Below are 14,248 nucleotides of genomic sequence, written 5' to 3'. Positions count from 1 at the left end.
ATTTCATTAAAAAAAAAAGAGCGCTATACATTGCATTGTCACAAGGCATTTTACAGGCTTGCGCTTTAGACTGCTTCAAACTGATTCTCAATCAATAAATAGTGCACATTTATGCCAAGCAGTTGCTTATTAACTCGATTTGATGAATTATGACAATGTCTACATTATGACCTTTATATAATATGTTTTAGATTGTTGTAAGAATGCATATTTTATCACTCATCTGAAGAATCAGCCTGCAATAGTATAGGCATTTCAAAATAAGAGTCCTGGTGTATTTCGGGCTTGTATATAATAAAAAGCAACACGTAAAGTTGTTGTTTTTTCTGGCCATTATTTGTTTTTTTGGTTATAAATTCTATTTTATTTAATTACCATTTAATTCATAAATTATAGCAGTTTCTGGCTGGGATGCTTCCCCACAGGAAGAAAAGTCAAAAAGCATTATTTAAAACAAAGAGTCACTGTATGAAAAAGCAAGGGGAACACTACAATTTAAATGCAGTAATTTTACATAATTTACAATGAATAATAATGCATAACATGAGTATATAATAGTAGCCTTTATAATTAAAACAAATTTCAATTAACAAAAAATTATGTAAAAAATAACATATATTGTTATTTGTCACATGTAGTCGACCAATTGTGTGCCGTGGGAAATAGAAAGATTTTCCACCATTAGTGATCCTATTTCTTAAAGCATGTTCGTGGTTTTATTGTGAATGATTCATTGGTGAACATTTGTAATCCTTCTAAGTACCACAATATAGTGAGCACTTTTCACAATCCAATCAATTCCCAATAAAATCAAGTCTTGTCCTACATTTTATGTCACTGAAAGACTAGCTATTATCAGAATGATCTATAAAATAAAATCAATAATATTAAAGAAGTCAAATGGATTGTGAATGCCATTTCATGTTCACTGACAGCAGCTGGGAAGAAAAAACTGACTGTGGAAGACAACGGTTTACGTTAGGTTTGCTGTAGCACCCCTTGTGGCAATGCTTAGAATGCAATGTACATTATGAACTGCATTCATTTCCGACACATACTTAAAGTACGCTTCAGGCCTTACACTCCAGAACACACACACACACACACACACACACACACACACACACACACGTACAATAAAGTGAGATGTGGTAATACAAAAGACTATCAGCTTTTCAAAAGTAAATTCAATAACCTCCTCTCATTTTACAGCTACAGAGAGTCTGATGAAAGCAATAACAGCTTTTAGGGGCTCATAAGAGTTAATGCACAGAGATCATCTGGCTATTCATTAGAGAGAGTTTCACTCTGCATTCTGTGCGTGTATGTGTGTAAGCTGCAATCTCATTACACACATCTAATCTTACTATTACATTTAGCTTCCTACTCTGAAAGCTTTTAAATTACATTATACGCAAAAACACACAGAGACACATCTCAGTGAACACATGCAAATGCCTGTAACACAGACAGACAGACATGAAGCTGTGCAGCTCTGAATGCACTCTCTCTCTCTCTCTCTCTCGAACCTGGTGCTTGTTAGTTTACAGGCATTTTTGAGTCACAGTTGTTGATTTTTACTACAACAAGCAGATTTGAGCTGTTTTCTTTTCGTTATATGAAGCTCACATCACAGCTGTACTCTTCTCCCAGACCCAGGCTTTCAATCATAAAAGACTGAAATAAACGTTAATTTTGTGAAAAGAATTTATACATTTTTACACAAATTAAAACTGTAATTTTCAGCAAAAGCTTTTTTAGTTTTGCACCTAAAAAAGGTCGTATAAAATAAAATAATATTTTTAAATGTCCTTTTCACCACACGGTGATATAAAAATGGATGTTTCCACATTCAGAAGATTAGGGTCGGTAATTATTATTTTATCATCTTTTTTTTTATTATGTTTTTGAAATAAGTGTCTTCACCAAGGTTGCATTTATTTGAACAGAACTACATTAAAACAGAAATACTGCAAATATTACTGTAGTTTTTACAGTTATTACAATTTAAAATAAATAGTATCCATTTGTAATTTATTATTGTGATGCAAAGCTGAATTTTCAGCAAAATTTCTTCAGTCTTTAGTAAACTCTTTCAGATATTAAAGGAATACTCCACCCCAAAATGAAAAGTCTTCAGATCACAATTTAATATATTTGGGGTTGAAAGATGAAGTTTTGTGACTGTTCCATAGACCGCCAGGTAAAATACACTGTCAAGGTCCAAAAAAGTATGAAAGACATCTTCAGAATAGTCCATCTGCCATCAATGGTTCAACCGTAAAATTATGAATTGACGAAAATACATTTTGTACATCAAGAAAACATAAATAATGACTTTATTCAACAATTTGTCTCCTCTGTGTCTCTCCACATCACCTTAGCGCAATTTCGGAGATTATGAGCTGAATGCAAACTGCATACAGTATTCTGTGTCAGCCCCGCATAAATACACATAGTAGACGTATCCTTCTGAAGACAGACTCCCTGTCATTCGATTCCTGTGTCACTGAAGCACAAGACATTCATCCCTTCATATCTCTCTCTGGCTACTCTGCCTCTCATTTTTGGGATGTAACTTTGTAATTTTTCCCAATTCTCTGTGCAGTTTTATGGTTCTGTACTTTAAGTCATGCAGAGAAAATGATCGACATGGCAAGTTTGACAAGTTTGGTGACACACACACACACACACACACACACACACACACACACACAGTGAACACACACCGGGTGAACCTCTACCACCAGTTCTCTATTCTTTTTCTATTCTATCTAATTGTTTTCTTTTTATTAATTATAAAAAAAAAACTTGCTACACGTACTGCGTTAGACTAACCGAGACTTGTCACAGCACTTACATATTGTTGCTCTTTTGTTGATTTTGAATGCTTCTGTTGTCCTCATTTCTAAGCATACTGTTAACCAGTAAACAGGGTTTTAAGCACAATATAAAATATTACCCATTTAATGGGTGCATTCTAACACAGACAAATATATTCATTGCCATTCAAAGAAAGATAATAAATGCACACATAAACTGATATGCAAAACAGCACATAATGTTTGCTCATACTCTTAATGCAGAACAGGTACATTAGAGCCGTTACTCCAAGCATTCATAACAGAAAGGTGACCAAGGTTTATTTTGTGTTCTGCTAATCCATCTTTTGCACAAAGTCTTCCCTATCTTTACAAGAAAGACAACACATTAAGCAGCAAATCCAACGTCTGTCTTACAAACTTGTGGGAGTTTTCAGCTAATTCTCACTAAAGAGCAGATCTGAGCGCTGCTCTCGCATGCAAACCTGCGTGTCAATGCCCCGCAGTCAGAATGTGCTTTAAAGCCTTTTTAGCACAGCCTCACTTAAACTAAAGCTTAGGCTTAAATGCAATTGGGTGTCTCCTAAGGGTTTTAGAGAAAGGGATGCGTGCGTGCGGATTGGCTGTTATCTTCTAGAGGAAATGAGAGATAGACGAGAAGCATATGGTCTCGTTCATGCAACAGTTTATGGGAATTTATTGTTGGCAGATTGTGTACATGTGGATATGAATGTAGTTGATTTTTGTGCTCACATATACAGAGAGGTGGTCGTGTGCATGTGGGTTTGCAACTAATCTGACCATTCTGAGGTTATCAGACAGTAACTGCGTCCAACTGACCAACTACCAGAAGCAATAATTCATTTCCAAAATCTCCTGACAGCCGATTCTGATCATATTAGTCCTACATGACTATATTCTATATTTCTCTCAGGCCTTCGGCTGCTCTCAATGCTTGTTTGACTTCTTGGACCTGAAAGGCCTCCTTTGCCGGCACAGTAATCTAGCTGACCTGATAAAAGTCAAACCACTCCAAATATACCTCCATTCTCCTTGCTGACTTCCAAAAAAATAGGTAATATAAGACAGAAGACTAATTAAAGAGTCAAGTGGAAAGAAAGGGAGAGCGGGGAGAATGAGTGACTTTCTTATTCTTTGGAAAGACACGCTTTCTATTCTAACAAGTTCAGCTTGTTAGAATAGCATACTACTTTTACCAATTCAACAGATTACACTATGCATTGCGCTCAACTTGACTTTCAACTTCAACATGCAACAGCAGTTCTTTCTGAATGTATGTTCAGAATAGCATATCACTATAATGTTCATCCTCTTTGCATATTGTGTGTATTGTGCTAATTTTCTGCATGCACTGCAAAAGAAGACTGAAGACAAGTGCTATATGTTCAGCAGACAGTGAACACGGCATGTCATACTGTATCCCACAATTCATTGCACTCTTGATCTCCCTTATCCAATATGGTGAAACAATTGCAGGTAATATTGCAGCTGCAATTTTTTGTAAGAAAATGTGCTTGAAGGAATATTTAGGGTTCAGTACAAGTCATGCTCAACCATCAGCATTTGTGGAATAAAAGTGATTATCACATCATTTCAGTAGTTTAGCCAAAAGACATATATAGACTCTATCACACAGAAATTCTGGAAAATACATGGATAATATGTCCCGGGAACATTTGATTGTGGTTCACACATCCAGTGATTTTCCGGAATCTGTGCATGCGTTCAAACACAACCCGTAAAGGCCCCATAATGACACATGATGACAGGATGTGATGTGTAGTGTATGAGTAGAAAACGCTAAGCTGCCAAGAAACGGTAAGAAGAAGAAGAAGCGAAGCAGAAGTGTTTATATTGCTTTATAAACATGGCAGCTGATCAGCTACTAGGGACATTGTTGTTTATGCATAAAGCCTCTTTCGCACAGAAATTCCGGAAAATACACAGATACCTGGACTGTTTGATTGTGGTTAATTAACACTGCCAGTGATTTTCCAGAATCTGTATGCGTTCACATGTATCCCATAAAGATCCTGTAATGACACAGTGTGACGTTCTGTTTGAGTTAAACTGGCGAACGATCTCAGCTTCAGAGCGGATAGTGAGGAGTTACCTGATCTCTGCTTCATTACAGTTTGCACATATTTTTTCGTTGCAAATGTTGATGTGCTTTCAAAACACCCAGTAAAAGAGTTGCACGATTACATGCGTCATCACTATGGCACACACTTTACGGCATTTGTTCTGGCTTTTGTTCACACAGAGCTTGTTCCAGGACTGAACCCGGCAATGTTACCAGGTCCCCAACCCGGGATCAATCCCGGGACGTGTATGCATTCATACAGAAAGCACTCCGGCAATTTTCTGGCAATGTTCCGGGACCAACGCGCAGTGTGAAAGGGGCTTCTATGAGCTGTTAAACAACAATTTATATCTTTGTTGCCATGACAAAGGAACATCGTGAAAAGAATGATTTAAACAGATTTATAGTACACAAAAGTTTTAACCAATAAATTAACACAATTTCTTTTATAAACTGAAAAGCATCAAATTTCTGCTTTAAAAATCTCCTAACCTTCTTGTAGGGTTGGGCGATGTCTACAAATTTGGCATCGGACGATGTCTAAAATAAAACATTGCGATGGACGATGTATATACATCAACTCAGAAAACTGCACCTTGGCATCTTTACAGTACTAAAATGCGCCTGTTACGGGTAAAAATGGTACAAAGGTGCACCTTTTGAAAAGTTACCGCTCCAGTGACAGATTTTTTCTGAGGGTGTACTGTATATTTAAATGTTAACCCTCATCAATATCTAGTTTACTTGCTACTATGTGCCTCAAACAAAACTCAAAGATCTGATCTTCAGTGACCAGTTCTTCCTCAAAAGCACTGATTGCATCAACACAAACTTCTGATATTGTTTATTCACCCTCTTGAATATATATAATGACATCCTTGTTTAAAAGTAGTAAGCACTTTAATTCACTGATTCACAAGTACAGAACTAATAAACTGGTTGAACATACAGTATACAAATAAAACTAAGAGCTATATGTTATAAATAATTTCCAAGTAAATGAGGATAATCAACAAGAAAAAAATGTCAATAGTGTAAAGTGGGTTCTATTTCTTTTCTGAGACGGTGACGTGGCCTGTCCTGCGTTTGTCCTTCATGCTCATCAAACACTTGTGTTTTCATCAGTGTGTAAGAGGGAAATGAGAGTCAGTCTGAGTCACGGATGAGTAAGGAAACACACACTCCTGAAGTGGAGGGATTGCTCACAGAATGCATGGCACAATCCATGAATACAGTATACTTTGGGGTGTTTTATAAAGCATTATACAGACACAAATCACATAAGTCAACAAAAATGGGTATTTTTGCACCTCAGAGTGCTTTCTTCTTGATCAGCCTTCTTGACCATATAATTCATTTAAAATCATACGAAGAATCCTATATTAGACAATTGCTGATCAATTAAGAAATAGGAGTCATTATTTACTCATTTTAATGACCAATAATGTTTTACAATATAATGGTGTCCCACATTTTGTGCATGGATTATAAATAAACTCATGCTATGGAATGACTGCTTAAATTTCAACTTTGTCACCACAGACAACCCTAAAAATAGCAAACCTCTTAGAAACTAAACAGAAAATAAAGTGTTTATCTAATATAAATAATTGTTTAAATAATAAATTAAACATTTACTTTGACATCCTGAGACTGACAATGTTCTGACAGTTAACCACCTATTTTAGCTGATCATTTGTTGAAAGTAAGCAACATATAATAAGAGTGTACAGCTTTAAAATCAACTGGTTATAGAGGAATACAGTATGATGAGAACATTTTGTGTTCATACTGAAATCTCTGAATTTGGATTTGGTCTAAGCAAACTTGCAGGTATAAAAAAAAAAAACTGTAAACAAAAAAAACAAAATAATAATAACAACAAAAAAAATCATTAGGAAAAATATAATATCTATAGATTACTTAATATATTATAAAATTTTGGGTTATGTTTTCATGTGATATGTTTTTTATTTACCTAAATAATAGATATTACACGAACTGAAAATATGCATTTGAGGGATCTCACACCCCTACATCCCCAAATCACACACACACACACACACACACACACACACACACCAGTTCTGCTGTGTAATGATGCTAAAGCATTACTAATGCAGAGCTGTTTGGTGGAGGTGCTGTTTCCTCTGCATGGAGAACAAGAGAGAACAAGAAAGAAAAGAGTGAGCTGTACAGAGAAGTTTAGGTAAAGAACCACTGATCGAGGTGAGGAACGAAGGCAAGAAACATCTGAGAAAGAAGAACTGACAGACAACAGCAAGAACAAACAGATTATAGATGAATGATGCTGCTCTGGAAGACTGAGGGACACACAGAAAGGAAAGAGAAAAGCAGAATCCGTGGACCAACAACTCTTTCTTTCTGCAGCCAGGCAACACTTTCCATTCCAAAAAGTTAGGCTGCCTCCATCAGGGAAAGCAAGCTGCTCGTGTGAAGCGTTCCCTGTACATATGTCAGTCCTGTGGGTTGTCATTACCTCATCATGATCTCATCGTAGCCTCCTTTGGCCGTGTATGGGTCGTCAGGTGCTGGGAGCTACTGAAAGCATGTGATTGCATGTGAACACATGCGAGGGGGTCCGGGTTTGGCCGCTAAACTTTAGGAACAGGCCCCTGCTGGTAGATACCACAACTACATATGTAAAAAAGCATATTTTTATACAGATGACCGTTCAAAATTTGTCATGAGTTTTGACTAATTAAAATAAAAGCAAATAAATACAGTACAAATACAAATGCTGCTTCTACTTTGTTTACTGAAAATAAAAGAATCACCCAGGAGTCCCCATGATCTCATCGCAAGACTCTTACCTTTTGACCCCATAAACATTTGACCTTATAAAACTGTTTTATTATTATTACTATTATTGTTGTTGTATTTAATCTGCCTTTGCAATGTAAAACAAGCCATTCCAGAAATATAAGCATAAACTATTTCAAAATAGGGTTAAGATACACTGACGTTCAAAACGTTGGGGTCAGGAAAATATTAATAGATGATGAATAACAGACTGAATGGAAAGGCAGTGAATCCTATGAATGACTGACTCCATTTCCATTTCTAAAGTTTTCTGATAAACAGTGAAAAATGCCAGCCATCTTCTTCCAGTCCACACACAAACTACTGGGTAAAGTGAAGTGGAAGTATGTTTCTCAGAGATGATGTCATGGTCAGGTGAATGTTAAACTTACACCAGTCTTATACAGTAAACCCTCTGTCTATATACTCCTGTCTCTCTTCATGACCTTTCTGCCAAATCACTTCCCGAACAAATATCTGCCAGTATCTCACTGCCTGAAACTGATGGGTTTTTTTTTGTCTCAACCACATAAAATACATACACACCTCAAACACATGTACTGTAAGAGATGAGAGGAGCAGTGTTTAATGATTGAACACCAGAGCTGGTCTGAGAGAAAGAAAGAGAAAGAGAAAGAGAAAGAGAAAGAGAAAGAGAAAGAGAAAGAGAAAACGAGCATTGAGAATTCGGTTCTGTCTCTTCAGAGATTTCTGTTTTTATATTGAATCATGTTGTACCAGAGATCTGCACTCTCATAACCTTAGTGCGGTGAGAAAGAAAGAAATGAAAGAAACAAAAAAGTGACACTGTAAACAATAATACACTAAAAATAAAGCCTCTTTATGTAACATTTGCATATAGTTGTGACTGGTTACAGATCCCCGTAAGATTCGTTTTTACGAACATTGCTGACATTTTCAAATACTCAAGTACTAGTTCTGATCTGCTGTTGAAGGGAAGCGGCGATCTTCTACGATGGGCTTGATGAGACAGTGTAAAGCCAACAATCTGAAGAAGAACGATTGGGAGGAACTGGCGTTTGGTGCCACTTTATAAACGGCAGAGATCCAGCCGTCGTTCACATATTGAATGTTGCCGCCACAGCTTTTTCCCCACAGTATCTGTCACACTTCGAGAACCACTGCCTCAAAGTAGTATTATTCATACTTTAAGCACTAATACATACCCTTTAAGGAACTCATTTGCATCCTTTAGGGTTAGATAAGGCACAACGGTGTACCTTTGAAGGTACTGTCTGTCCCTGTTAAAACCCTTTAACAGTCACCCCGTCCCGTGTACGGGATGCCTACATTTACTTCACTATATTACAATTGAATTGAATCTAATCTTGACAAACTATATATCGTTGGAAAGGTCTAAGACTCCCAAATATTTATTACCAATGTTTTTTAATGTTAAAAAATTATGTAGGAAAAGTAATAGATTAATTTATAACAAGAGTGCACCCTCAAAAATCTAAATTATAACAGGAGTTTTAACCTTTGTTTAAAAAAAAGACTTCTCTATATCCACTGAAAACTTCAAAATTCATCCTTTAAAACCCATTTTAAAATCAGACATTTCATTACCATATAAATGGTACATCAATATCATGTTACAAAATGTTTTCATTCATGAATTATAAAAATGAATCGTGCACTATAAAGTCTATGTTCAAAAATGTGAGTGACAGTTAAGGCGTTAAAACAGTTGCACCCCTAAAGTTACCATTTTTACTATTTTCTCTGACAGTGCAGAATAGTTTGACATGCCCTTAGTCTTTTTGGATAGTCTTTGATGGTATTTTCGTCCCCCTGCCCAGATTCTCATGCATTAGTCAAAGCATGCCAACTGTTCACTCTCACAAACTCTTTGTCATGTCCGCCTGTACACACACACACACATCACCTTCTGTCCATTCACACTGCACACATTAACCAACACTTCTTTGTGTCCAAGTCACCATTCACCGCTGACCTATATCCAGACGTAAACCAGGTGCAAAGATACGCTCCGAGTTGCTTTCAGTGTCATACAATTCAGCTTCAGGGCAGATCTCCATCTATCCCCGGGAGAATTCCCTTTGCTGACACATACACGGCATGGGCTGCTAAAGTTACAATAAAATTGCAGTCCCCATAGGGCAAACATACTGACCCACAGGTTAATAGAATTTTAGCACAGAGACAAACACACACACACACACACAACAAAAACTACAGAGTGAATAAGCTGAAGCAGAGACAGTGACAGAGGCAGAGAACTGTAGAGAAACACAGATGGGAAGAGGAAGATGAAAAGAGTGACAAAGCAGAGAAGAGGGAGACAGTGCATGACAGGCCATGAGAGCGATAGTCTGATAATGTAGTAATGAAATCAATCATCTGCATGGAGAGAAGCAGACTTATACAATCAGAAGAAAGAGCGAGAGAACTATGTTCAGAGAGGTGGAACACAGAACCATTTCAACAGAATATTCAGGTCATATTTCACCCTAAAATTAAAAGAAAAACTGATTTGATAAAAGAACATATGAAATGCAGTTCAAAATCATAAAAAAAATTGTCCAATTATTTAGGGCAGGTTTTTTGTTTTTGTTTGTTTTTTTAAGTTGGCTGGAAAGGAAATTATTAACAGAATATTTATGCAGCATAAGAACAGAAACATTATTCAAGGTGATTTTTAGTAGCTTTTTTCAAAGTAAATTACAAAAAATAATGTATATCTGTATTACTAATTATTTTATTTTAACAGTTAAAATGACACTTTCTGACTATTGTACTGTAATAAAAAAAATCTAATTAGCATAGCCATATAAAATAACAGGAATTACCAAAAGAAAATGATAATAAAATAATAATAATAATAATAATAATAATAAATAGATAAAAAGGAAGGGAAAAGTGTTTACTTATGTTATTACTGTCACAACATTACCAAATATGCACAAAAAGGCCTCAACAATAAGCTTCATTTACTCTACAAATAATAAATAAGAATAAATGTTAAAATATATTAATATGTCGTTTTTTTATAAAATAAAATAAAATAAAATCCTAGATGAGCAGGAAAAATTTTGTTGAGATTATCCCAGTAAATGTAAAACATCTTTTAACACTGATTAAAGTCATGATCACAGAGAGTTAACAGCCCCCATAGCGGAGACATAAAGTGGGAAGAGGAGTGCGTCTGAAGTCTCTCTCACTCTGGGCTTTGCCGCCCTTAATTAACTGAGCTGGCATTCTCTCTCTCGCACCGTAAAGGTGAGAGCTTACTCCACTCCCAGCAAGGAGCCTTCACAACAAAATTACACTTGGTGCACTCACATAACTAAAAGTAATAAAGACTAAAAAGGTCAGTCAACATTGTCTTACAGTGATTGGGGTAGAGGCGCATGGCATGACATTCATTTTAAGAGTCAGGTGAGATGGTGTGTGCATGATGAGATAGGAAGATAAGAAGACGAGGGTGTGAGAGAAAGACACAGGCACTCAGAAAGACATCATCCAGCTACAAATAAAGTAAAGCAATAATCTGAGTGAAATACAATCATATCATTTCAACTCGTCCCGCATTTTACTTAAAATATAATTCTCAATTGAATTAAATACAATCTAAATAAGCAAAGGCAAATATCACATTTGCATTCTTTATTTCTTAAGTATAAGGAACTAAAACACAGCTGCTTTTACAAAAAGATGGATGTATCATTGTAATGAAATGCAGATATCATTGAAATCCCACCAAAAACGCAATAGCAATCACATTTGTGTCATCACGACTTTACAACACAAAAAAAAAAGGATGAAGATCCTACAGAGAGGGAATCCTTAGAGTTCACCGTTCATTGGTGTTCGAGCTTTTAACATCTCAAAACAACAAATAACAAACCAAATAGTCTTTTTTTAACATGGCATAATGTTCCAGAGGCTCTAAATGTTCTCTCAACATAAACCGAGACAAGTGTTTCACTCTTCACCGCACATTTAATTGAGCTCTTTAAGTCCTTTCACAAACTGACAGTAAGTGCAGTAAATCCAGCCAATGTCAAAATATTAATTATGCAAAGAAGAAATCATTTTTGGCAAGCACCGAGGTGAATGACTGTCATCCTGGAGAGAAATTACTGCACATTTATGTGAACGTGACCTTGTAGTAAAATAAATGGTGAATCTACAAAAATCACAACCATGTGATGTAATAAGACTCTTTGATGAATCCTTATAACGATTTCTGCATTCTTACTATAATCATGAAGTATTTATCCTACTCAATAATCTAACTGAACAGAGTGGTTGAGTTTGTGTTAACAGATTGATATCGCTCTGCAGATCTGTCATATACCTGCTTGTGATGATCTTCCACTAGTTTAATCCATCATCTTTGAAATTACAACAGGCGTAGCATAATTTATCAGGCAAAGACTAACACACCAAACCCCTTCCCTTAACATTAATGCATATTATCTCCTTACCGTAAACTCCTTGCGTTTGCACGTAGCGATGGAATACAGAAAATAATAAAATCCAGAAAAGCTCCATCTTCAGGTGCGATCCCTCATTACCTGTGGGGAAAACCACGAAAGCACACAATCACTGCACAGGACACCACAGCACCGCATGAGCTCAGCGTTAAAATAGTGCTCCTGCAGCCATCATCATCATCATCATCAGAGATTAAAGTAGCCTAACAAAACATTATTCACCAAGTTGAAGTATTTTTATCCCTGCATTGTTCCATGCATGCATGCATGGGGGGTTAAGAACAGACAATTCATTTGCCCAAACCTTGGATTATCTGCAGATTACAGGAGCTGTGCTATTGTTTGATGGGATTGAACGCAGCAATCATGAGTTATTTCTGAAATTTGGTGGCGGTTAAGGATCAAATACGTGATTTATTAAATCTGACCGGAATCCAGTATCACACTGGTCAGACCAAGGACAGACATGCACAAGTGTTCAACTTTTTGCTGGAAAGCCAAGCTCTATTTTGGCACACATGTAGCTCTTTTTCTAGCTCTTGGAACGTTTTGGACTAGTATCCCAACCAGCTACCAGCAGGTAATCAACCACTTTAGGCTGTCAAAACTGATTTTTCTTTTTAAAGGTAGCTGGTAAGGTAAGGCGAATGGCCATCTTTAAATGGATTTTTACAACAGAGGTCTGAAAAAATGATGATTGTTCATTTAACTTACTGGACTGTATTTGTTTCATTTAAACATCAAATAGAGAATTTAGTAACTAACATCATTTTCTGCTCTAGGATCCCAGGCAGAGCATTGACAAAAATTTTTAATTACATTATTTAGCATTTTATAGATGCACAAACCACTAATATTTCACACACACACACACACACACAAATTATGATTATATTATTATTAATGAATTTCAACTAGGGTTACACATAGGTTGAACATTTCCAGTACATTACAGAAATGTTCCAGAAATTTGGGAAACTTCCTGGATTTTACATCACTACATACCTTAATTTGTAGTAAAACATCTTTAAAAAAAATACCAACGTTTATTGTGATATATTAGTCAATTGTAGCTCTCAGGTGAAGTGATTTCAGTAGTTCTTGTGTTTTGTCCTTGTTCAGTTCTATTGGTCTACTTTTCCTAAAGGAGAGTCCTCGCGCAGCGTACTACTGTTGCTATAGCAACCGCCTCAGGCAACCGCGACTCCGTTACTAATATATAAGTTGTGAGTCTTACTTTTGTGGTCATTAAAATGCTGTTAAACTAATGTGCACGCGTGCTTTAAGACCCCAGCCACTTTTGACTTTTTTGAAGGTTCAACCCTTAATTAAGAGTGCTTTCCTGGAGGACCAGACCTGGCACCACCTCAGTGGCAGATCAGTTTAATGATGATGAAAGACACAGTCTGAAGTTTAAATTCATGAACACTTAAGCTTGCATCACATAAAATCACACACAAAGTTCTCTCGTGTCTAGCATGCACTATAAAAAGTGAGAATGTGCAGCAACATCTACCTAATTTTTATGTTAAAATTAAATTCCACTGATTGAATAAACCAGGTTCAGTTCAGTGAAGCGCATTTTGGATATATCTCACAAAACATATTTCTTCTGTATGCATACTTGGGTGTGGACATCGAGCGTTTAGACTGTTTCAAGCACTCCAAGCTGTTTTAAGAATAAAATATTGGCTTACCTTGCTCTGTTGGGCTTCAGCCTGTAGATCGCTGCCCTTCGAAATAATTCCTTTAGAAAAGCACGACTTTCAGCAGAACAGGGTTCCAGGTGTTTAGTTGTTGCGTGTTCAGCAGGAGCGCACCGATGTCTCTCCATCCAGAAAATGAAGACAAAATTCCAACACATTCTTCCAGGCAACTTCAACTGATGTGCAACTCTTGAAGCGGCACGCATCCACACATCCGATCCAATCCAGATCTCTGGAAGTGACTAGACGAAACTCTTGTCCTGTGATGATCTTCTGTCTGATGTGTGTGCTCATCGACGGCTCTCTCAA

The 14,248-nt window shown here is 36.5% G+C and overlaps 1 pseudogene; it reads right to left on the bottom strand.

Annotated features, from left to right (window-relative positions):
* Positions 1-14,026, bottom strand: part of LOC113112414 (MAM domain-containing glycosylphosphatidylinositol anchor protein 1-like) — a 149,165-nt pseudogene extending 135,139 nt beyond the window's left edge.
* Positions 14,027-14,248: the final 222 nt, after the last annotated feature.

The sequence above is a fragment of the Carassius auratus genome, chromosome 13, assembly GCF_003368295.1.
Source record: "Carassius auratus strain Wakin chromosome 13, ASM336829v1, whole genome shotgun sequence".
NCBI lineage: Eukaryota > Metazoa > Chordata > Actinopteri > Cypriniformes > Cyprinidae > Carassius > Carassius auratus.
The sequence above is the reverse complement of the archived record's forward strand: the minus strand, read 5'-3'. Positions and strand labels throughout refer to the sequence as shown.